The following is a 24,299-nucleotide window of genomic DNA, read 5'->3' as shown; positions in this document are numbered from 1 at the left end:
CACATTTGGTGCACTAGTGACTGCAGTAGAATTACAATGTCTACAGTAAATATGTCACCCATCGTAATATTGAGGCTGATTTATATGTCTTTAGCAAGATGGAGAAAGTCTAAAGATAGAAATGTTATTATGTCATTTGGCTGCTCTGTCACTTCTGGTGACACACATTCAATCCTGTATCTCACATTCCCGTGAGCAGTAGCAATCTCCCTGACACAAGTCAATATGCTGTTTTAATTGTAGTTATGACTCACTTAATTTTACCTTATCTAACTGATGTGTAAGCTCACTGCTAGCAAAATCTAATTATCTTGCTTTTCCATTTGGTGCAGGGTTATTGCTGCCACATAATGGATTTGATTAATACACGGTATCTCATTAAGCGAGAACAGGAAAGCAGAAATAAATCACTTGTCACAACAACACCACAAATCGAGGCATTCTAAACTAAAGTGTTCCTTTAGATATCAGGGAGGTCAGAACCAGTCGACTGCCATCACGCAGGGAGCAAGTCAATTCAACAGACCGCTGTGGCAGCCTGAATCCTCCCAGTTCTATTTGAACCAGTCAAGCCAACTAATGAGCAGAGTGAGAGTTTACACACATGATTGTATGGTTAGGCGCAAAAGTGTGGAGTGTTGTCCAGTCGCATGAGGTCAGAAACACTGAAACAATACTGATTTAGTACCAACAAAATGGGATTGTTTGGATCCTGAGATCCCCGTCCCATTACAAAATGAAACAACCATTTGGAGAACAGCCTCAGGTTACCTGCTTGCCAAAGGTTGGCACACCCTTCTAGTCCTAACATTCCTATCTGGCTTACATAAAGATAAACTATTTTTATTGCAGAATTGTTTTGTAGTATATAGTTAATTTAGTTTTAACGTAACACAAAATCTTCCTTCACAATGAAAAACGTTTGGGGGGCTCAGAAGACCTGCACATCCCAACTGCACAACAAACATTATTTGAGCTCGAATAACAGCCCACTTGAGCAAGTGAAACTCTACCTGAAGGGTAAAACAGGCTTAAAATGATGTGAAACACATGATCAAAGCTGAGCTACTTTGGCCACACTTGTCTTTTATTGCCTGAGTCAATCTTAAGATTACTGTCTGCTTTGAAGGCGGGGCAGGCAGCCACAGGGCAGGAGCTGTTAACTCTGACTCTCTCTGCAGTTTGCCTGAAATATAACAGGCAGACTGGCAAATTTCAAGGGACACAGAGACAAAAACAGAAGAAGACGCAGAGGGATGGCAGCTCATAGTGAGGTCTTTGGTCTGTCACAATAGCTCCACAGATCACATTTTACCTCCCAGCATCTTGAGCTTGAGTATGGCCACTACAGAGAGCCAATCAAAAGCCACGGGGATGCTGGGACGTCTCACTCATCCCAGTGGGAGATGATGTCATCAGATGGTGATGTAATTGATGGGCAGCATGTAAACGTTTACAGCCACACCACTCTCTGATGTCACATATGACCCTGTGCTCTCTCAGTTTCAGACCTCCCTACAATTACTGACAGTAACAAACCACCAACCTCACTCAGTGTCGAGTAGATGCACATTACTATCATCTTACCAGTGGTTAGACAATAGAAATATAACAAGATGAGTTTTGAAATCTTAAACTCTGTGCTGAAGCACCTTGAGGTTACTGGTTGTAGTGATGTGGTGCTATATAAATAAAATCTAATTAACTGTATGCACAAATATAGCTATTTTGAGTGTCAGGTCTCTGACTGTCTGTGACTTTGAACTTGGTATGGATGTTGGTGCCAGACAAGCTGCTCATCAGAATGATTTGCTGGTTGCTGCTTTATTGTACAGCTAAAATATTGTGTCCCTTACATCAGACAGGAGAAGAAAAAAGCACAGACCTTTAAACCTTTAACAGTGAACGCACAGCAGGACCAATGTTCCTCTCTCACACAGCCCCCCAGAGCTTTAAAACTTTTCATCCTGGCTTCTATTTTTAGTCTCTCCCTTGTCAGTGCCAAGCTTTTTTAGAAGGATGCATAAGATGCAAACATTGAGCCTTTGTACAGGTTCATGCTGCTCTTCTCTCTGGAAAACAGGACAGTACAGTCACGCACTATGTCGTCAACGTCTCAGCTTTAAATCAATGTCGATAGAGCACATGCACACAATGTTTCCCTTACACGTGAACTGAAAGAAAAAGAAGTCAGCTTGACACAGTCATCGCAAACATCACATTTGTTATGTTTCTCATAAAAAGGTTCTGACGTGATATATCTGTTAAGTTCAGATTTGCATTGTCTGACCTCACAACAACCGACTAATCGCTGGGTGAAAACATTAGCAAAGATTTAGATCTTATTTGTTCAGTAAGAGAGAACTGAAGTACATGTCTCAGTATATTAAGACCCAGTGTTGAAGATAAATGCTGTCAGTCAGTAAGCTTTTTGACTTACAGTCTGGGAGGCATGGGGCTTTGATCATTATCATTGTTGCCTCACATCAAAGCAGGTCCAGGGTTAGAATCCCCAGGGTGGGTCGCGGTCCTTCTATGTGCAGTTTGCATGCCCAGGTACTTTTGACTTCTTCTCATTGATGATCCTAAAAAAAGCAGTCTGTCTCTTTGTGTCGGCCCTGTTATCAACTGCAGACTTGACCAGTGTGTATCCACTCAGACCCTGAAGTGGATTGATGTGGAAGTGCTTAAGAAATTGGATGGATGGAATTATAGCTATTGGTTACTCGTGTTTGTAAAAAAATCCAAAACCAACAACTTCACACATAGTCAGGTAACAAATGCCAAAGCTCACAAACTATAACCATTTAAAAACTGCAGCAGTCCCTCATTTTACTATTGCAGAATAAGTTACCGTACCGTATTTCAGTTATGACTGAGGTACAGGTCTCTAGTTTAATGAGGCTAATAGATATTAATATGAGATTGTTGATTATTCACTGACCAAATATAAAAACACTATAGCCTCAAATATATTAGACATGTTGTTTTTAAAGATCAGGGGATTTCTCCTGTCAACCCTTCAAAATAAGCCATTCTAGATCAGTCTTTTTTTGTCTTTTTAAATTGTGCCGTCTTTACAAGTTTAAAAAAAACTTGCTATGTGAGGCCTATTGAGTCCAGGGTGTAGCTCTTGGGTTTTTTGGTCCAACCATGGTCCAAAAAAAAAAAAAAGGTTCTTTTTGGAGGTGGTCACACTTGCTGACAATTTGATTAGCAGTACCTGGCTACTACTTACCACTTTAAATCCCACGGAAGCAATGAATGTGTACTTAAGTTTTCACAGGACTGCATCAAGTCCCGTGAACACATGACATGACCCGCAGCCAGTGCTAGCTCTGGATGTAGTTAGAGATCACAGCAAATAACAATGATTTATCTTTTACAATAAGGGAAACTGTTTTATCTTCTTTGCTAATGAGGGTTAATGAGATACTAAAATAAACCAGTGTAAATGAAATAATATGCCAGTGATTCATTCAGCAGGAAGACTATCCCAGATTTAAATCTTGTTAGGAAATGTGAAAAGTTCAAACTTAGAATAGGACACAATAGTCTCATTAAAGACATGCCAAGATTAAATAATTTCTCTTTTAGTAAAGACTTTAACGTGTTGGTACTATATAATATTGAAATGTGAAGTATGAATCTAGTATCTCTAGGATAGATGCTTAAAAGCATAAATATTTCCGTTTTAGGTGTCGTATAAGCACGTATGGTGGTATTAACATTAGGACTTAAGAGTTTTCTCTTATCAGTTCTGCTGATTCATTGTTAATCCCTCAAAACATCACACACCCACCACCTTCCAGTAAATTTAATCCGATGTCCTCCTCGTTCCCCTCCAGTCTCTGGCACGGCAGCTATCTCTGCTTGCAGAGACACAACACGCAGAGCGACAAACACGCGGGAGGACATTGAGTTCCATACTGTGTGTTTCTGACAAGGGAATGGTGGGGAAGGTTTCTCAGCCTTGAGAACATGCGTCAACAAGATTTAGACTCCTTCGTGCCGACACTCAGAATATCATATCTTCCATTTATTCCGGCAACAAAAATGATAGCGTGTAGGAATTCACAGTCAAACAACACCTGTGGTTTTGAACCTCCGCTGTGTTTGAACTCATGGGTTTTGCCTGCTTTAGTTTTGACTGGCAAGCAGAGTTCAGAGAAGTAAAAGTCCAATTTTAGATTCTAGACTTTGGACTGGTTGAGGTGGCCGAAACCCAAACATGCTTCGAGCAAGGGCAAATATTTGCTCTCACCCCTTCTCGTTTCTCTGCACAACTCAGTAATTACTTTATGTCGCCTTTGTCCTCTATTTTATCCTGTTTTGTCTTGTATCAGATGTGTTTTAGTTTACAGGAAACAGCATCTGACTCAGATTTAGACTCAGCACAGATAATAAATGCAGTGTCGCTTAAGGATATCGTACCCTTTGTATCTCATTATCTCCTGTCTTTGTGACCCTTCTGTCTCGGTTCAGGCACAAATGAGTTATGATACGAAGGGAACATGAAAGGATTTTGTGCTTCTCATAACAGAACAGACATAAGCAAAGATTTAAACGGGAACTTAATGTGTCATATCTGATCTGATGGTTGATGTTTGATGTGAACAGAAAAACATGCAGTTTGCTCTTTATTTCTTAATCTCTGATCTGACCATATCCACACTTAATTCAGACGACTTAACTCTATTCTTTAACCAGTGAAAGATGAAGGAAGCTCTTTTAAAAAACAAAAAAAAAAAGGGTGAAAAACAACATCCGATAAAGAGGCAAATTTTAAATTCAGGATTTGAGATGAAGTGCCATTAGTTGCCAACCATCCTTTTGAGAATGTTTTTGTTGCAGTGAAAGGGAAGTGAGCTGCAGATACAGAGTTCAACATATGCTCACTGCTGTTCACAGCCTTAACTTGCATATGCTGATATTTACTCTGTGAGATGATAGATTAACAGTCGGGTGCAGATAGCAAAGTTAACTGTGGAGATGAGAGATAACAAACAGACACATTCCATGCAGTGGAGGTGGGGACGGGAGGTGTTGTTTAGTTGCTCCCAAGCCTCCGGCCTCTCGTGGCCTCTTCCGTGACCCTTGCGGCTGGGAAGTACCAGTGATTGCAATCAGTACTAATCCCAACAACAGATATTCTCATCCCTGCTGTGAAAATCCAGCGTAAAACTGGTTCGAGATGTTGGACAAGGTTAGCCCAGGTGATTTATGACTCAGGAACTACCAGTGACCTGTGGTGGGACAGACAATAACCCACTGATTGAGAGCTGCTGTTGAGTTTTCACCAAAAGGTAAACATCTTAATTCATGTTAATGGACTGCGGATGTGTTTCTCGGTTTAGGAAGTAACAATAAACCTAGGCTTTCAGGGTTGGGTAATGATGGCTATTCACCTGGGGGAAGAAGTGTTCTCAAGGTGTCCTGTGTGTGTGCAGACAACATCAGTCACAAGGCAACTGCTAGCTCAGGAGCTTTTCACTGACACATTTTAACCTTGACTTCCAGACAACACACTATATTAAAATACTGGAGTTATTAATAGCATAGACGGTGAACTCTCACACTTCAGCTGGGTGCTATTCATGATAAAATGTTCAGCACATATTTACAGTAAATGCTGGAAGCAGATTCTCACTGAAATCTAACTATTTATGGTAAAACTGATTATAAATTTGGCCCATTCTTCTCTCCAACCTTGCTCAAAGGCACAAATACCAGCTGTGACTGGCCAGAATCAAGTTAAAGTGAAGCCATGATCTTTGGTAAACCATCACTGCCAGAAAGAGAAAATCAATAATTCTTTATTACTGTTATAAAAAGCCATTAGCCATTTTCTTAATAGTCTCTTATGTAAGCATCTGTTGTGATCTGTTATTGGTCAGAAAGGCTATGCATGGTCAAAGCACAGATAGATTTTGCATCATCCAAAAGCATCCAATACTTTTAATGAATAATGCAAAACATGTCAACATCAGTAGTCTTTATGGTGGTAAGTGCTAAATGTGGTTCCAGTCAGTGTTTGATTGTGCTACAGAGGGATATTCACCATGTAAAGTGACACCTGCGGTGACTGAATTACAAGGACAAAGCAAATGGTTCAAAGGTCGCCAATTCCTGTCGCATTCCTGTCTGATATAAGACTCTAGCTGCCCTGAAAAAGACATTATCTGGACCAGAGCATATGTTGCTCTTATATCTTTCAGCACTGATGCCTTTACAGATGTGCAAGGTGCCAATTCCATAGATACTAATGCACCCATATACCACCAGAGATGCAGGTTTATGAACTGAGCACTGATAAGAAGATCATTGGAAGCGATTTCCATGCTTTCTAAAATGAAATTACATTCCTGTTTTAAACAGTTTTCCACTTTGACCCAGAAAGGACAGCAGCATTACTGGATCATGTTCACATATAACTTATTCTTTGCACAACAGAACTTTAACCTGTATTTGTGGATGATACAGTGAACTGTAGTCAGAGACAATTAATTATAGGAGGGTTCCTGAGTTCACACAGTAATTTCCATGGCAGAATTATGCCTGTTTCTAATGCAGTGACGCCTGCATGCCACACAAGCATCCAATATTGACTTTCAGCCTTGTTTGCGCACAGAGATTTCTGTAGATTCAATCTTTTGATAATATAATGTACTTTAGATGAAGAGTATTTAAAGTATTTTTATGCTGAGGAACATTATTGAGTGCAGTTTTTTAAAATCTTGGTGAACCGCTGCTCTTTTTTTACTTCTGTGAAACTCTGCCTGTCTAAGATGTTCTTTTTATACCCAAGGCAAATGCTTGTTTTCATCCATGGAAAAATATTACAGACATTCCTCTATGGCAGTAAAGGCACCTCCAGAAATGATGCTCCTTAAATGAAATGTGGTGCCTGTAATACTCATAATAATAGTTCTGAACAGACAAGTAATGCAGCAGAGCTGATAAAGCGCCAGCTGGCTGTGTGAATGGGGACATGGCCAGGTATGACAGCTGGTGCTCAGATCTGGCCCGTACTGATCGCACTAGCGTGACCCCATGTTGCTACATTAGCCACGTGGATGCCATACCAAAACAAAACAACAACCCACTGTGACGACACACACAGACACATACTGTATACTGTGGCTCATGTTTCCACAGAGCATCCCTGCACATTCATATGATCCTCAGTGAGAAAAATACATTAAATTTTATAAAAGTAACAATAATAAACTGTTGCTGAAAATCATGCTCAGTTCAATTTAAAACTTCAGTTTATGAATTTAAAGCAAAAAGCGCAACAATTCTGCCCTCAGAGGTTTTTGTAACAATATATTGTCTGTTTTGTCCTGTTAAATTCTGCTGTCTAATACAAATATAGACAAGATGTCCGCTCCTGATATGGGCGGCGTCATGTTCGAGCATTTCAGAAAGAGAAATGAAAAAAAAAAAAAAAAACAACAAAAAAACAGCTCACTGCTCATGGACAAGAGGCTAGTCAGAGAGCTGTGTGTTTTATTTTATTACCAGTTACCAATGCCATACATTTATCTACAGCCTTTTCTCCTTCCCAGACTTATTTTACATGTTACAAATTGGATCAATACAAACATTGTTTGTGTGTTATCACTGATAAAACTCTCTATAACATAAGGCTTCTTAGACTGGTGCTTTATTCATTCCTGTTCCACTAATGCCAACATTATGTTATAGTCGGCATGTGCATTGCATATAGTATTGCAGTTTGGGATTACAAGAGCACACTGAAAGAAAGCAGTGTTGTGTTACCATTGTGCATTCTTTTCACTGTACCATCTGGTGACCTCACTCTTCCACCCCCATCTACAGCTCTCTTTCTCTCACTTTGTTTCTTTGTTTATATGTTTTCCTCTGTCACTTTCTCTCCTGCCGCAGCATTCAACGTCCAGTGAAAAGTGCATTGTGAGACGAGCCAGTGACTGTGAGCAATGTGAGAGTGACTTGAACCTTTTTTAGCGGGACATGCTTGTTGCTTTTGTTTCAACAATACAGCGGCGATTGTCTTGCTCGATGCTGGAGAATCACATTTTGAGAACAAACAGAGACAAGTCTTGGATGATTAGTGAGATTTGCTATCAAAACCTGCACCACGAGACAGCATAATAAACTTTTTATTTCAGCTTGCAGTGCCACTACTGATGCCACAGGGTTCTCAGACAGTATCTGAAGACGACCTTGGCACAATAATTCAGATCAATGACCTCTATTTTCTATGTGGCTGCAGGAAACTCAGCATGTTTCTTCAGAATTGCTCTTGGACTAACTTTATACTGCACCAGGGCTTTGGGATTACCACCCATCTTTTCTTCCAGTTTTGCAGGATGAGGAAGTTCGTTCTTAAAACTTTCAGTAATCTGTTTCATTATTGCACTTCGGTAAAATTACAGCACACCAGAGCATCTCGAAGCCTTCCTCTCCCCATAACACTTAAGTTATCTTCCATGCAGATACCCCACCCTATTTCCCTGAGATTTCCCCAGGGGAGTGAGAATATTGAGTCCATAGCATCGTGTAACTGACCAGCCATCTGCCTTACTGCCTGAGAATGCATTCAAAGGACACTACAAAAGAGCAGCAATACTTGAAACAGAGATGTTTGTACTCCTCTTCTTTCCTCTTCTGATGCTGCTTAATACATTTGGTATGCACCCTTGCATAACAGATGAGCAAATGACCACAATTAGAGAACATCTGCTGAGCTCTGAATGCATGCTCAGCTTCTTAGAGTCCAGGCTGTTGTATTTAACAGAACAAGTACAAGCATTCTTTTGAAGGCAGAGACGGGGAAAAGATAACAAAAAGCCGATAGAGTTCAGCTCAAACGTAAATATCTGCTCAGCGAGAAGGCAAAATAAGGTTTCTGTTAAATGTTGGTAATGGATGGTTGGCAACATCAAAGCACTACTCAAATAAATGACAGATTATGATTTCTGACGATAAATTCCCCAACCTGTTTCTCATAATAACTGCACTGACAATGGTAACTTACCAAACATGTGTGTGAAATCCCCTATTTGCTTGTTTTCATCTATTTACATTGATATCTCAGGCAACAGTGCCCTCCCACCTTTGATTCTACAGGCTGTTTGTCCCTGTCCTGTTTCACTATAGCATCATTTCTGAGTGCAAAGCTGCACCCAGAAGAATAGCTTTGCAGAGCGCAGACTTACAGTGCATGCTGCAGAACTACTTTAGGTCCCCAGGGCACATTTCACAAAATGTGCAGCAAACAAGTTGCAACTTGTAACTTGTGACATGTCATTGTTTACTCTCGGGGTAATTTTGACACTATTATCTTATAAAAAGAACCATGCTGCTCTCCACAAGTATAAGATGGAAGTTAAATAAAGTGATCCCAGGTGTATTGTTTTTTTCTACATGACTCTCTGGTCCAAAATATTTTAAGAAAGTAAAAGCAATAAGAGCAGAGGATGGTATAACATATTAATGTCCTTAAGAAATAAAATTCATGCAGTCCAGTAATGACTGCATGCTCAAGTCATTTAGTTTTAGCTATCTAGACGGTGAAACCAGTCTGTGCATGCTCATCCGTAAGCTCTTTTGGAAAGTATGGAACATTTATAAGCTGATGATCCAGAGCATTCTTGCAGGGGTTATTTTTGTGTCCCTTCTTGTGCACCAAATAAATTCCAAATCACCACTGCAGATTATCACTCCACAGGAGAATATTATAATGTCTTTCTTTTTACCTTGCTTTGAGTATACAGAGTGGCTATGTGCGTCATATTAAGCCAAAGGAAGAGCTGATGGCAAGGACTCTCCACTGAGACTAAAGTCTGGTGGGGGAGCTGTTCATCTTCCCCTGGGGAGATAGAAAAGCAGAAAGAGTTGTGTCAATTAGCCAGATACTGCCTCAACAAAAAGCTCCCCCTCCTTTGCACCTCCAGTCTGGCCAGACCCAGCTAATCAAATCAAGACAGGGAGACAAAGGCTGGAAGCACTCTGCGGTTTAAGAAGGAGGCAGACGGGGTGGAAATAAGCTGTGGAATATGTCAGGTATGTCACATTTGGAGTGGCATTTGTTCCACTGGTTTTGCATTTAGTGGGAAAATGGGAGAGGGCTGTGCAAAGTACTTGCACAACAAGAATTAATGATGTTGCAGAGGTGTCACCACCAACTTCTGAACTTATCTTCAAACACGACAGTAACCTGATCAGCGTTTCATCCTGGATTTGGGATTTGTGGCTTTTCCTCCTTTTCTTTTTTGAAGATAATGGCCTGTGGGTCGCTTTGTTGTTCACAGGTCCCTTTCTGATGTCACTTCAAAGCTAAGCTCTGCGCAGTCTGGACTAGATGGGGGTTTTAGCCTGGCTTGACCAGGCACACTTCCAAGCCCCTTTTCATGTTTGACACTCGTCTTTTTTCTCCCCTGACAAGCAATTGCAGCAGAGTGGGAGCCCCCACACACTAATTACAGGTCAGCATGTCACCTAAAAGGGGCTCTCCCTAATTTTTTGTTGTCTTTTAAGCAACCACTGCCTGACATCACAAAGGTGGAGCTGGGTTCCCCAAGCACACCCTTTGGTGAGGATGCAGTACACAAGTAACTGGAATGAATAAACATGAATATGAAGCATATGTACAGTTATTAAGTTATTACAATCATTCTTAGGGCTGGCTAACCTTTACTCTCATTATATGCATTTTGCCCAGGTTTAAAAATCAGTAAAATTAGCGTATATTATTCTTTATTTATTCTAAGCAATTTATGCTGTGCAATTTGTTTTCTTAACTGATAAAACTGACTTGCTATGTGCTAACATCCACATTTACAGTTCAAAATTAAGTGCGTTGAGCTCAAAGTCACCTTATGATAATTTTATGACCTATAATATCACATGATTGGACGTTTTATAAAATAGGTTTTTGTATCCTTCCTTTATCCGTGTGGAAAATACTGCCCGTTACTGCATGTTCAATAACAGTGCAAGAGGAGAAGAAGACCAAAACAGCTGGTGATCCTGAAATAAAACAAAGTGCCCTACATCTCAAACTTTTTGAGCTAGGCTTTTAATACATACGAACGACGCCGTTACTATTTTATCGCGATCTCCCTGCTGCGACTTCCAAATTTAATGCGGCAGAGTTGAGTCTTACACTGGGAGGAATGGAATGAGAGGCGGCCGTGGAAGATACCAAATCAGACCTCTATTAGGGGGGATGCACTATAAGCTCCACGGCAATTCTCCATATTAACAGGCATAAACTGTCCCCGGGCACATTACTGAGTATACTTTTGGGATATTGACATATGTTGCCAATAGTCGTTTGGCTTTATTTTGTTGGGTCATGTAAACAGAAAACCCACATCTGCATCCCGGTTCCCTCCTCTCACTCGTCCCTTCACCGCACATGTATTCCTATGTGGAGCTCCAGCGCGGACAGTGTGGCTCCAGCCGAAGGCGGCCGAACGACTACTCTTCCTAAAAACTTACTGAAGTCTTTCTAAACTGTGGATTTCTTTTTCTTTTTTTCTTTTCGGAAAAAAAAACTCCTTTTGGATTAACCACTTCAAAGGGGAATAACTTGTTTTGTCATTAAAGGTGAGTTTTACATCGCCGGCCAAATGCTTTGAATACCTTTAGCCGTTTTTATGACTTAACGCGGGGGGATTACTAACGGTTAGGACTTTAGCTAGCGGGGCTGTGGCGTCTTTTCTCCGGGTCAAGATGTTCAAATTCGTTGCTGCAAAGTCTGGGCAGATTAGTTGCGTTGCTTCATCAACTGGGATGCTGCCAGGATATTTGACTGGGAATGTTGCCCTGAAATATGAGTATCGTGGACTTAGTCGCTGCTATTTACCTTTACTTACACGACGTGAAGACAGCTTGTTCAGGGTACATAACGAGTTATTTTATTTGCACGTCTTCACCCATCTTCTGTCATCATTACCAGAAACCTGGTCCCATCATTAAGAAGCGGATATCTCGTTTTGGGGGTTGTGTTTTTATCCAGTCCAGTTTAACAGTAAAATGACTAACATCCAGGATTTATTATTGTTGTGTAAATACCGCACACGTGTGGCTGTGGGGACGTAAATGGCAAAAAGTATGCGTGTCCTATTGCAGTCCTATCCCGGTTGTTTGTTGCTTCAAATCCCCCTTTTGTTTTCTTTTAAGCAAATTGCAAAGTTGTTGTCTTAGCGCACAGGAATGCCAGCAATTTCCCCCTCTGTTTAATATTAGACCAAAGGGCAATCAAGACACAAAGGAGAATGGGAATCTATGGATTCTGTTTATGGAAAGGTGTTGCTTATTTAAAGCTAAAAATGTTGCATGGGTCCTTGGTTTATTGTCCATTTTCTGATTTAAATGACCTCATTTCAGAAGAAGCCAAAGCAGAAACGACGCTTTCTCAGCTGGACTGATGTTAACTAATTTGTCATTCGTTTTCTTTGCCAAGCTCTAATAGGGACATTAATGCAATGTAATAAACATTCTTGCACAATGCATAAACATTGCACAGTGATGATTACTGCACTTGTCACGCTGGCTGCCTCTGAAGACACCAGCATAGTCAGGCAAGGGGGATCCCCCTGATAACGTTAGGAAATCTCTCCACTACATATGGCAGCTTATTCAGATACTTTGCTTGGACCATTCCCCAAATACAACCTGCTATCCAGGTCTCTGGTCCAGCTGTAAGGGAGAACGGAAGAAAAACAAGCCATGTTTTTTGATATGGTGACACTATCTTGGCTCAGTGGTGTATAGTGTATATAGAGCAAAGTGAATGGGAGAGGGGGATAGTGCAGGTGCTGTCTGCACGGGAAGAGCAGTGCTGGTGTTAGAAACAAAAAGGAAATGACTGAACAAAGGTGGTTGGTTGGTGTGTGTGGGTGACTCATTCATGCAAGTCTGTAGGAATGTGTGACGGGATGGTCAATAATTTCACAAGGCAATCCCCCCTCTCTAACTGCACTAAAACTTTGTGAGTGTAATGTTTTCTGTTATGTTTTTTGAGCTCCTTCTAAAACTTTTACCCTTAGCTTTACCTTTCTGTTAAAAAACCATAAACAGCACTTGACATTACTTCACTGAATGTTTTACTGATTGTTTTTCTGAAGCTTTCAATGATCTCTGCAGTTTTACACTAAGCATCAGAAGCTCAACTGAATCCTTAGCCTTGGGGCTGGCTTTCTTTGATACTAAATCTCTGCAGTGAGTACAAAATGCCTACATATAGTAACAAAGCTGAAGAGGAAAACTCCTGTGGTGTTCTTTGTAGGTAACTGAAGATAACCCGTTACCTGTATTTTACATAACTCTCAACTTGCAATGCAAATTCTCCTAAAGAAGCATGACATAATGCAATGTGGGGATTATCATACCATTTAGGAAGCGTGTTTTAAAAAGGCTCTTCTCTTTATCTGCCCTTGGTTTTGTTGCTAGAAGATAAGGTGAAACTGTGTTTGAGTTTCAGGACCATGTGATACACATACACAAGAAAGGGTGAAATTACTGTTATTGCCATGAAGTATGAGAAACTTTATCTCTTGCCATCTTGCATGTATTATCTGCACAGTGTCTACAGTGTGAGGGTGTATACACCCTCAAATCTATTTTTCTGTTAGTTATACAGGTGCCCTCGGCTCTCTGCTGCCATCACTATCTAGCCCAGATAGCTGCTCCAGGTAGCTTGTATCTCAGGAAAGGCCAGTTTTAAACTAACCTAATTACCAGAGAAGCTGTTTATGTATCTTTGTAATTCTCACAATTGACTGGTTTTATTGCCTCAAGAGTCATGAACACACTTTGGCTCTGACAGGACAAAAACAGCAAAAATGTTAAGCAAAAACATCAGGGTGGTATACTTTTACCTCAGCTGAAAGGCCTAAGTGTGCTAAGGAGATAGAAGGGGAAAAAATGGGTCAGCTCTTCCTGCATTTGTCTTCCCATGTCCTTCTTCCTTGGATTGTGTTTTTCCTCTGCTAGCTGGGCTCTTTAGTGAAGCTCATGTCTTTTTGAGGAAGTGGACCTGAGAGATTTAACCTGCCGGCATCCCCTGAGGATATTATCGGCTTATTTCTCAATGCAGCTCTTGGTGTTTCCTGAAGGCTGGTTTGTTGGTTTTTGGTAGGACTGATTGTGAGATGAGTTATAGAGACATGGGACCACTGGTGGGTCAGTAACACCGGATAGTGAGAAACTAAAGAAAACCGTTAGGAAAAAGTGTATTTATTTCTCAGCATGCTATGATGTAATTCCAGCTGTAAGTGTTGTATGGGTTTGATGATGGCTGAACACACTGGCCCAATTATCTCTACTTTGTCTTTCCGTTGAGGTCATTTTCATGCTCCAGAGCCCTTCGTAGCTGGCATGCAACCAGGTAATCAGGTTAGAGCTCTTGTTTTCCTTTCTTTTTAAAAAAATAAAAATAAAAAATGGTGTCCAGGAGGTCCGTACAGTTCAAGCATTTTTCCAGAGAAAAAAACAAAACAAAAAAAAGTGTGTTGTGGTTCTCCCCTAGTGTGACAGTGTAAGGAACTGGAAGACAATCCTTGTAGTTGCACACAGGAAACAGATTAGATCACCTGTGCAAACATTTTCATGCAGTTATAATGGAGCACTTTGCTTGAAACAAAACAACCGGTTCTGGTTGGGGTTTTGTTATAATTGCAGCTCATTTTTTAACCCTCTCCTTTAAGGCTATTTGTGCTATTTCAAGCATATGTAATGGTCGGGTTGATGTCTCTGTGGTGAATTGCACTGCGATTGCTAGGTTTGTGAGGTTACTCATGCAGAGTCCAAGATTAAATGCTGGGCGGGGAGGGAAGGGAGCGACTGCTGACTCTGTCTTAACATGTCTGGCAATGCCGGCAGTGTAAGATATGTGTGTGAGCTCTCAGTCCTTCCTCTGAGCCACATGGATGCCAGATGCTATGACTGTTAAAGCAGTTTTTCCATAAAAGTAGCCGAGCTTAAGGTGTTCACTGAGAACTCCCTGAATCTTTTCTCTTGGAGCTTTCTGTTACTACTTTTTGTTGTAGAGAAAGAAAGAAAAGTGGCATATTCAAACGGTGAGGGATGTGATCATTCTGAATCAATTTACAGATTACAAAAATATATTTAGTTTAAGCTAGGGGAAAAAGGCAAAACACAAGGAAACCTGGACATTCTTTTAACTTTAAGCATATTAATTTCCTTTATAAGATGAAAGAGAAGGTTTTGTATTGTGTGCTTTCACATGTTGCCACTTTGCAAACCTAGCCAACTCTAATTCAGTATATTTAAATTCAAAGGACCTGAAAATATATCGCATACTGGTATTGATGCAGAAAGATTTAACCTTGGCAACAACAATAGAATGATGACACAGGACTTATGAATTATAAATCCAGAGTCAGCAACGAGAGGTGATGGGTATCTTTGTGATTATTAAATTTTGTAAGCTAAAAATATAAATTAAATAGTTAATGTTATTAAATATTAACTGTTAACTGTTTTATTATATGAAATATGTTGTTTTTACTGCTGGTTTGTAGGATGCAATGTGCTACAACTTCCAAAGGTGGCAGTTATGCAACTTTTAACAGAGCTGAAGTAAAAGAAGATACTACATACCAGGTGTTGGACCAGTAAAGTGTGTGTGCGTGTGACACTTTGAAATGAGATGCCATTGAATAAACAGGAGAAACATGCAGAGCCAAAGGCAACAAACAGCCTATTGTGGAACTGCTTGGAAAAAATAAAACAGAAATGTGCTAACCCGTGCCAGGTTAAGCAATTACATCCTAAGTCTGACATAAATATGCACAGGCATTTGAGAGCAGTTTGAGAAGGGGTGCGTACTCCAGCCTAAATTTTAGATGCAAAATGATTTTAAAATTAAAATCCTAAAAATATATGTATATATCACCATTGAAAATTCACCACCCCAGTGAATTCAAGTAATGGCTCCTATATACTGAAACTACATTTTACTGGTTGAGTGGTAGTTTACCCTGAGGGCACCTATTCCTTGACTTTTCTCTGTGAATTATGTAACAGCAATACAGTGCTGTCCTGTATTCAGGTCTGACATTCAGCAATTACTGAACATGAGAATAGTCGAAGAGGACACCTAAAAATTTAGAGGTCACGTGATCATATCTTTTTTTTTATTTTTTATGATCCATCTACTGGCATGGAGGGACAAAATATTTTCTAGAGCTGGGGCTGGATTTGTCTGCATTGTGAATACTTGCCTCGATTTTCATCAGACATTTCATCAACCTTTAATAAATCACCAAAATTAGGTTTTGGTTCTCAGAGCTAGTTTTGCTCAGAGCCAAAAGGTAGTTTATACTCTGCAAGCTGGGTGGTAGGAGACAAGGAATTCTGACAGTCTACACACAATATCTGCTAGATGTTTTTGTGGGCAAGGGCTCAAGAGAAAATAGTGCACTGCAGCATTTCAGCCAGTGCATTGTAGGTCTGACTGGCTCACTAGCCCTAGCATTGGAAAACTGTCTGTGTGTCTCTCTCATAGACAGGTGGGTGTAGCCACCGTCATGTTTCCCCATTGGTTTGTTAAGTCCTGCTCCCATTGGTTTGTTAAGTCCTGTTGTTACCCTACCAGGTGGGTAGGCAAGATGGACAACCAAATTTGTGAATGCAAAAACTCGAGGATGAAGCGACGTAGGAGTTTCAAAACGATACCATAGGTGTATCTACTAAAATTCAAGTTCACATCTCAGGTCAAGCTTTCTGAAAATCTCGTGAATGCAATAACTCAAGAAGGAAGTCATCTCATCTGAAATTGATAGCATAGATTTATCTACAAAAATTCTCAGAAGAGCGTGAATCTCAGTGATGTTGACCTCAAGGTTAGAGGTCAGAGATAATTTTTTCTGAAAGTTTTATGAATGCGATAACTTGAGAACAAGTTGACATAGGATTTTGAAATTCATACCATGGACAGTGAGTGGTACCACTGGCCACCACCAGCGTTTTTTTTATTTTTATTTTATTTTATTCTTCTTCTCATTTAGTCCATCAGCAAGTTAAACAGAAGAGATGGGAAGTCTTAGTCGGCAGGTTAATGCCATCCTGTGACTAATATGATTTAGAGTTACTTGTCAGCTCAGCAACATTTCCTATTAGCTGCATAAACTGATCTTTTGGCAGGGAACTGTGAGGGGGAAAAGGATCAGCTCCTACTCGAATTAAGTCATTGGAGCCATTTATAAAAATTGTGCCCTTTAAATATTTCAGCCAGGGCACCATCTGAAGCCCATGAAACATGTCTGTATAATATAAGGATTTGTCTTGTGTTTTTGTTCCTCACACATACCCCATTGTGGAGAATTTTTTGCTCTGACTAAAGTTCAATCCCAAGAAAAGAAATGTCGAGGATAGCATATTATGACCTTATGGTGCTTCAGTTTCTTAAAATTGAGGATTTTAGTTAATATTTGTGAAGTTCTTCTGAGTTATTGCAGTTTAAACGTTTTATGGTTCTTTTACAAATAAATAAATTACCTGTCAAAGGTATCATTCGTAGATGTTTTGTTTTGTTTCACAACAGTCTGAAACCCAGGGATGCTTAGTTCACTGTCATATTGGACAAAGAATAGCACATCATTTGTATTTGTTATATTTTCTGGGAATCTCTCTTAAAAGTAGCACCAAAAAGTTTTCACAGTAACTAGAAAGTAGGGCTGCACGATTAATCGTTAGAAAATCTCGATCTCGATTCATACTTATGTGCGATCTCATTTCCAAATGACAACGATAAAAAAAAAAAATTAAAAAAAAGACGACAACGATTGTACCGCATTTTGTTCCGGGACGTAACCTGCATGAAAACAAGCGCTCACTCTTCCTGCTCAACAAATGACAAGGGCGGAGCCTTATACCACGTGATACAGAAGCTGTGCCGTGTGATGCTAAAATTGGCAGGGAAAAAACAACGGAGAACACGTCAGGGATGACGAGAAAGTGACTGGAGAAAATCCGTCCCGGTCAACCACCCAAGCATCAATAACGGGAACCTTATACAGCGCTTCCCTATACACGTCGAACTCCCGCAGGCACAAAGAAATTACGGAGGCTATTACTTATCACCTGACCAAAGATATGGCTCCCATCAACACTGTGCAAAACGAGGGATTTAGGAAAATGATCAACACCCTAGACAAACGCTACACAGTGCCGTCCCGCAACTATTTTTCTAGTGTTGCACTGCAGTGTTGAGCAACGGTGGAGACGGAATTTCAAGCAGTACAACATTTTGCGGCAACCACAAAACGTGAGACATTTGTTGTTTTTATGTTTATTTATTGTTTTTATGTTCAGTCTCAACTGTTACGAAGTTGATGTGCAGTTAATAAGTGCAATAAATATTTATACTGGAAAAGAAAATCGTGAGAGAATCGTGATCTCAATTCTAAGCCAAAAAATCGTGATTCTCATTTTATGCAAAATCGTGCAGCCCTACTAGAAAGTATGAAAATCTTAGTTCACTTGGCTTGACAGTTTTTTTTTTGGTTAGCTCCACATGAGGGATTACAGTGCACGTGTGCCACTCCAGGTTTTCAGATGCTGTCAGAGGATTGTGGCGGTGCTGCTCGTTGTGTGCATCGGGAATCAAAGGCCACCATTGTTGGAATGAGAAGCAGATGTTCGTGAGGAATTCTCCTGACTACAGCAGTTTTTTTTCTTTTTTTCATGCCAAAGCTCTGAGCGCTGCCTTGTTCCAGCTCCCTCCCGCCTGCTCTCTCGTTCTTTGTTGTGTATATATATCCACTCTTCTTCTCTCCGTTTTCTTTAACTTTGACATATGCTGTACCTGAAGCTACACTTAAATCAGCACAGCACAGCCGCCTTCAGTGAGTGTGTTCTTCCTTTTCCAAGTAGAGGAAGTTTTCTTCTTCTTGTGTTCCTGGAGCTTTGTAAGACTTGGAAGTGTCCACTCCTCTAATGTCAATGGAGGGAAAGAATGAGAAAGTAAGAGCTGCATTCTTGACAGAAGGACTTGCTCTGTATCTCAGTGTGGGATTCGGTGTCATGCCTGGTCCTGCCACGTTGACAGGATCCCTGTTTTAGACTTAAAGGCAGGAGGAAGCGCAGTTGGCCGCTTTGTGTGCGGGTGTTGGCTTAGTTGGACTTGCAATCACACTTTGCAATCCAGTAGAAGGGGATTGAAAGCAGCATCCGATTCATTATCCAGCACTCTCTTTCCAGTAGGCCCCTACACACACACACACACACACACACACACACACACTTATCCATTAATCTGACGCCATCTGAATGGTTTATGTCTAATGCAGCACCCTGATCACATTTCCATAAAACTTAGCATGGCGCTCTTACAAGACGTGATGTATCCCCTTGAACACACCACAGAGCTTAATCTACCTCAGCTTAGATTCAGTAAGTACTGTGCACGTATGGAGAAAAAAAAAATAGCTGTCTTCATGACTGTTTAGGGGTGGGGGAAAAAAATCGATACTGTGTAGTATCGTGATATTTTGTTTGCTAATAATGTATCGATACAGGGACAGCAGAAATCGATATTTTGTTACAAAAATGGTTTTTGTGCTCAGAGCATGTTGATCCTTTTTCTGAGCAAGAATCCTGACATTCCTTCACTGTCCAAATGTGTTTAACTTGTTTTTGGCAGCAATAAATATGACAGTTTACTTATTTTAATTTAAGACATGTTTTATTTTAATTAAGTTTAAAACTTTTTTATTTAATGCAAAATTATGTTTTGTTTTGATTTACTTTCAAATTCTTCAGTTGCTGAATGGGCTGCATAGTTTTTATAAATTGCATAGTTCAGAATAGCTATAATTGTACCAGATGGTTGCATTCATTAAGTTGGACTAGACTGTGATACAAACCGTTCAGTTTGTCAACAATAAAGCTGACTGAAATGAGAGACTGAGTGTGAGACTTTGATATTAGATAAAATGAATATTGATAAAGTTTACCTTTATGTACAGAATCTGAATATCGCAAAATATTTTTAAAAATTGCAATAATATTGTATCGTGCGTTAAGTATTGTGATAATATCGTATCGTGGGATGTATGGTGATTCCCACCTCTATGACTGTTGTGTGGTTATATATGATTAAAGCCTTGAGGAACAATTTAGCAAATTGATAAATCCAGTAAATTTATGTATTGCATATATGAAAAGGACCAGTGCGTTGTCATGGTGGACAAGTCTGAAGTTATGTGTCACATGTACACCAGACATGACACAATAGCCCCAATCCCATCAGTAATGGCAAAATGCAGTCATGTCTGCATTACCGCTGTCTTTGATATTAGAGGCATTTGCTTTCACCATTCAAAAATGTAAAAGTGTAATGAATGGGTAGTATGAAAGATGTGACATTTGTTTTTTTCCTACCCCTGCTTTCCATCATCACTCACTGCACAACATGTCATATGGAGCCACCCTGAGGAGCTGCTTGATTTTTGCACCTTAACCAAAACATTTAAATACAAGACAGAGCTATGCTGAGTGCAGCTGCCATATGGATACTGCAAGACCTGTGGTTGGTCAACCAGTGAAGCTTGTTCTGTTACTAACCTTTCAATATCACTGATAATTAATATGTAATTCCTCTGCAAACCTTCTGGTCTCAGCAGCTGTTTATTTTCTGTGTCACAAACTGAATGATTATGTGCCATTTGACTTATTACTTTAAACTTCCCACTAGGGGTGGGCGATATAAACGATATACAATATAAACGATATAAATTTTGCCAACGATAGAGATTTTGACTATACCGCTCTACCGCGATAGCGCATGATGATGATGTCATCAAGAGATGAAGCACTTTTCAAATATAATAAAGTAATACTTTGACAATCCATCAAGCAGTGTGGCTTACCAAAGTTGTACTAAAACATTTTTTAACAGATTTCTGCACGCCAAAATCGGTTCAAGGTCAGTAAGCACAACCAGAATTCATACATAAGGCACACTCTCAATTTTTGAGAAAATTAAAGGATTTTAAGTGTGCCTTACAGTGTTGGTCAAGTTACTTGAAAAAGGTAATCAGTAACTATTACTGATTACTTCCCCCAAAAAGTAATCCCATTACTTTACTGATTACTTATTTTCAAAAGTAATTAATTACTTAGTTACTTTTTAAAAACCCTATTTACAACCTGAATAGGTGATAAAGTGATAGATCTTTCAGCCCAATTCTTTTTCTGCATAATCCATCATACAAAATGTAATCAAATGGAAAAGTCTTTTTTTAAACTTGTTTTATCAGTTTTAATCTTTTAACTTAATGCATCAAGCAAAAATTAAATTATATGCACCATTCTCTGACTGGAAGAAATTAGTTTAACATTTAAACCTATTTTCTGCACATTCCAGCGCATAAAATAACATATTTGTGTTTACACTCAGTCTTTCAAATAGATGCAAGTAAAACACAGCAGAAAATAAATAAAATAAGAGTGGGTATAAAAGAGTATAAAATAGGAGTGGGGTAGGCGGAGGTTTTCCCTGGTGCAGGTGTGCTGCAAGTCAGTTGAAGAATCCGCGAGTCTCTGTGAATTTCCCATTACGTCGTTGCGCACTCGGTGCTTGTTTAGGGGTTTTTTTTGCTGTAAAAAGAAGTTTTCTTCCCATGCACAACAGACGCAAATGTTTTTGTCACTTTTTATGGAATCAAACTCAAAATAAGGTCAGTACTTCCATGCTTTAAACGCTGCACGCTCATACTCTTCTCCTGCACTCGATATATTATCCATTGTTGATCTGCACACAGCTGTTGTCACAAATATCGCACTCGCTTACGTCATTGTCATGAGACATTCTCGCTAAAAAAAAAAAAAAAAAAAAAAAAAAATCACGGTTTTAGTAACGCAGTGTTCCTACGGGAAAGTAACGGTAATCTAATTACCGTTTTTGCAATAGTAATCCCTTTACTCGTTACTTGAAAAAAGTAATCTGGTGCCTTATAGTGTGGAAAAGAATATATCGCGATATATATCGTTACTGCATGTGCTTCAAATTATACCGTGATATGGATTTTAGGCCATATCGCCCTGCCCTACTTCCCACATAACTTATATTTGCCGCTTACTGTATAAAGCCTTTGAGACATACAGCACAAGTGTGTTTTCATTGGCGTTTGTCTGTCTCCAGCAACATAAGGTGAAAATCAACCAGTCTTATCTCATGAAACTAAGTGGAGAGGTGAGGCACGGAGAGAGGAAGGAGTCATTCAGATTTTATGTGGATCTCAATTACTTTCTTTATTATGAAATGGAACATTGGTGTGAATGAGGGACTATGCTTTTCAAATGTTTTTGTAGTTAAGCATGCTTCTAGTATTACAGTACTGCTATGATTGGGAGAATTCTGAAGCTAACCTGTAATGTAAATTAAAACCTCCTGTATTTTTTATGTATGTACACATGCCTTGGCTTTATTTTCCATGCACTGCCATTCTGGCTAAGCACGGTATTGTCTGTAAACATTGTGTCTGTCCTGGGTCACTTGCATGACTCGTGCTCCAACGAGGAAACAATGATAGAGAGTAGTAATCCAGTTAGATTGGTCTAATGTCTAATTAACCCTGCTGCCTTCCCACTGCTCAGCTGCCCTGTAGTAACACCTGACATATGGTCATTGCAAGAGTCCAGGAACATACCCAGTGTGAGTGTGTGTCCTTATGAATGTTCTTACTGTAAATTTTGTCTCTAATTCTGTCTGCCCGTACACACACGTGTGTGCAGTGCAGTTGCAGGTTTAGTCAAGGTCAGCAGCAACGCAGGGACCTGCCCCAGTCATGGCTCATCAGCTGACTTTGCTGAGTGGCTGGTTGCCTGCTACACTGCACACCCAATGACCAGCTTTAATGAGAACTGATGCTATATGTCAACAGTATGTGTATTTATGGGCGATTTACCCACAATGCCCCTTGTCTATGCAGGAACAAAGCAGTGTTATATGTCGACAGCAGGCGTACAAATGGTCGGTGACTTTGCTGCAGAAGTGCAGTCCTACAGTTAAGGATGTTGTTTATTGGTATGAGTTCAATAATTTCAGGGTTGTTTTCAGTAGTGCTTGCTTTGTTAAAGCTGGAATTTACAGATTTAAGACTGATTTTTTTTCCCCACTTAGTTTTTATAAGTGGTACTAAAATGCTGTATGGGGAGCTCATACTGCAGTGTTTATGGCATGCAGGTAGGGCTGCCACGATTTGTCGACTAGTCACGATTACGTCGACTATCAAAATCGTCGACGACTGATTTAATAGTCGACGTGTCGTTTGAAGCTTTGGAAGATCGCAAAAGACGCAGGAATAATAGCAGGATTTAAGAGTGTAATAACGGACTGAAACAGAAGATGGCAGCACTGCATGTACAAGGATTCCAGCTGCCGTTAAACCCCGAAGAAGAAGAAGTAGCTGTGTCCCAGAATTCATAGCGCGGCCCAGCTTAGTTTCCAACAATGGCGGTAGCTAGTTAGTTTTAATATTACTCTTATTATTCTTTCTGGGTCACAAAATAAACGTTTAACATATTTTCAGGCGAGAATGTAGCTGTGTAAACCTCAAATATCGGCTCAGTTTTCGGAGACGTCTGTTACCCACTAGCTCGATAGCTAGCCGGGGGCTAGGTCACTATCGCTGTGAGAACACCGGACTCCCGGCAAATTGTTTTCAAACCCACCGCCGTCTTTCGCTACTCAGGTTAAATATATATGAGTCACTTAGATAAATTAAAAATGTTGTTGTTTGGCCTTTTTTTTTTTTTTTTTTTTTTTTTTATTTAGTATTTTATTTGTTCCTGAGTAAATCGGTTTGGCTGAGATTAAAGTTATAGTTTTTACACAGCTGAATAAACGTCAAGCAGACAGCTGATTATCAGAAGTGTGAGATGCTGGAGAATATACCCCGGTGTCCTGTTATATTTTAGATAGCAAGGAGTTTATTAAACTTTACCGAAACAATCTGCAAATTTCATTAAAATTGAATAAACTATCATCTTGTCTTTATTTTTAGTTAGCACCTTAAAAGCTTAAAGCTGTAAGCTAATGATAGTTATATAAGCTGTAGTTTTACGTCCAGTGGATGATGATCTGATTAGTCGACTAATCGCAAAAATAATCGGTGACTAGTCGACTATCAAAATAATCGTTTGTGGCAGCCCTACATGCAGGTACTGCTTACTGAATCTTTAAGCTGAACTACCTGTCAGTGAATCTTGTATTATTTAACTGCATCCTTTTAAATGCTAATAGTTTCTCACATGGTAATGTGATCCTCTCT

The 24,299-nt window shown here is 39.8% G+C and overlaps 1 protein-coding gene across 1 annotated transcript in view; it reads left to right on the top strand.

The window, feature by feature from the left end:
• The first annotated feature begins 11,233 nt into the window (after window positions 1-11,233).
• The window catches only part of frmd6 (FERM domain containing 6), a 32,854-nt gene continuing 19,788 nt past the window's right edge, over window positions 11,234-24,299 (top strand). Inside the window, exon 1 of the mRNA XM_082516474.1 lies at window positions 11,234-11,601. The gene's annotated coding sequence lies outside the window, so the exon portion shown is untranslated. The remainder of the gene's footprint in view (window positions 11,602-24,299) is intronic.

The sequence above is a fragment of the Aulonocara stuartgranti genome (assembly GCF_965226115.1).
Source record: "Aulonocara stuartgranti genome assembly, chromosome: 19".
NCBI classification, from domain to species: domain Eukaryota; kingdom Metazoa; phylum Chordata; class Actinopteri; order Cichliformes; family Cichlidae; genus Aulonocara; species Aulonocara stuartgranti.
This window is presented reverse-complemented; position numbering and strand designations above follow the sequence as displayed.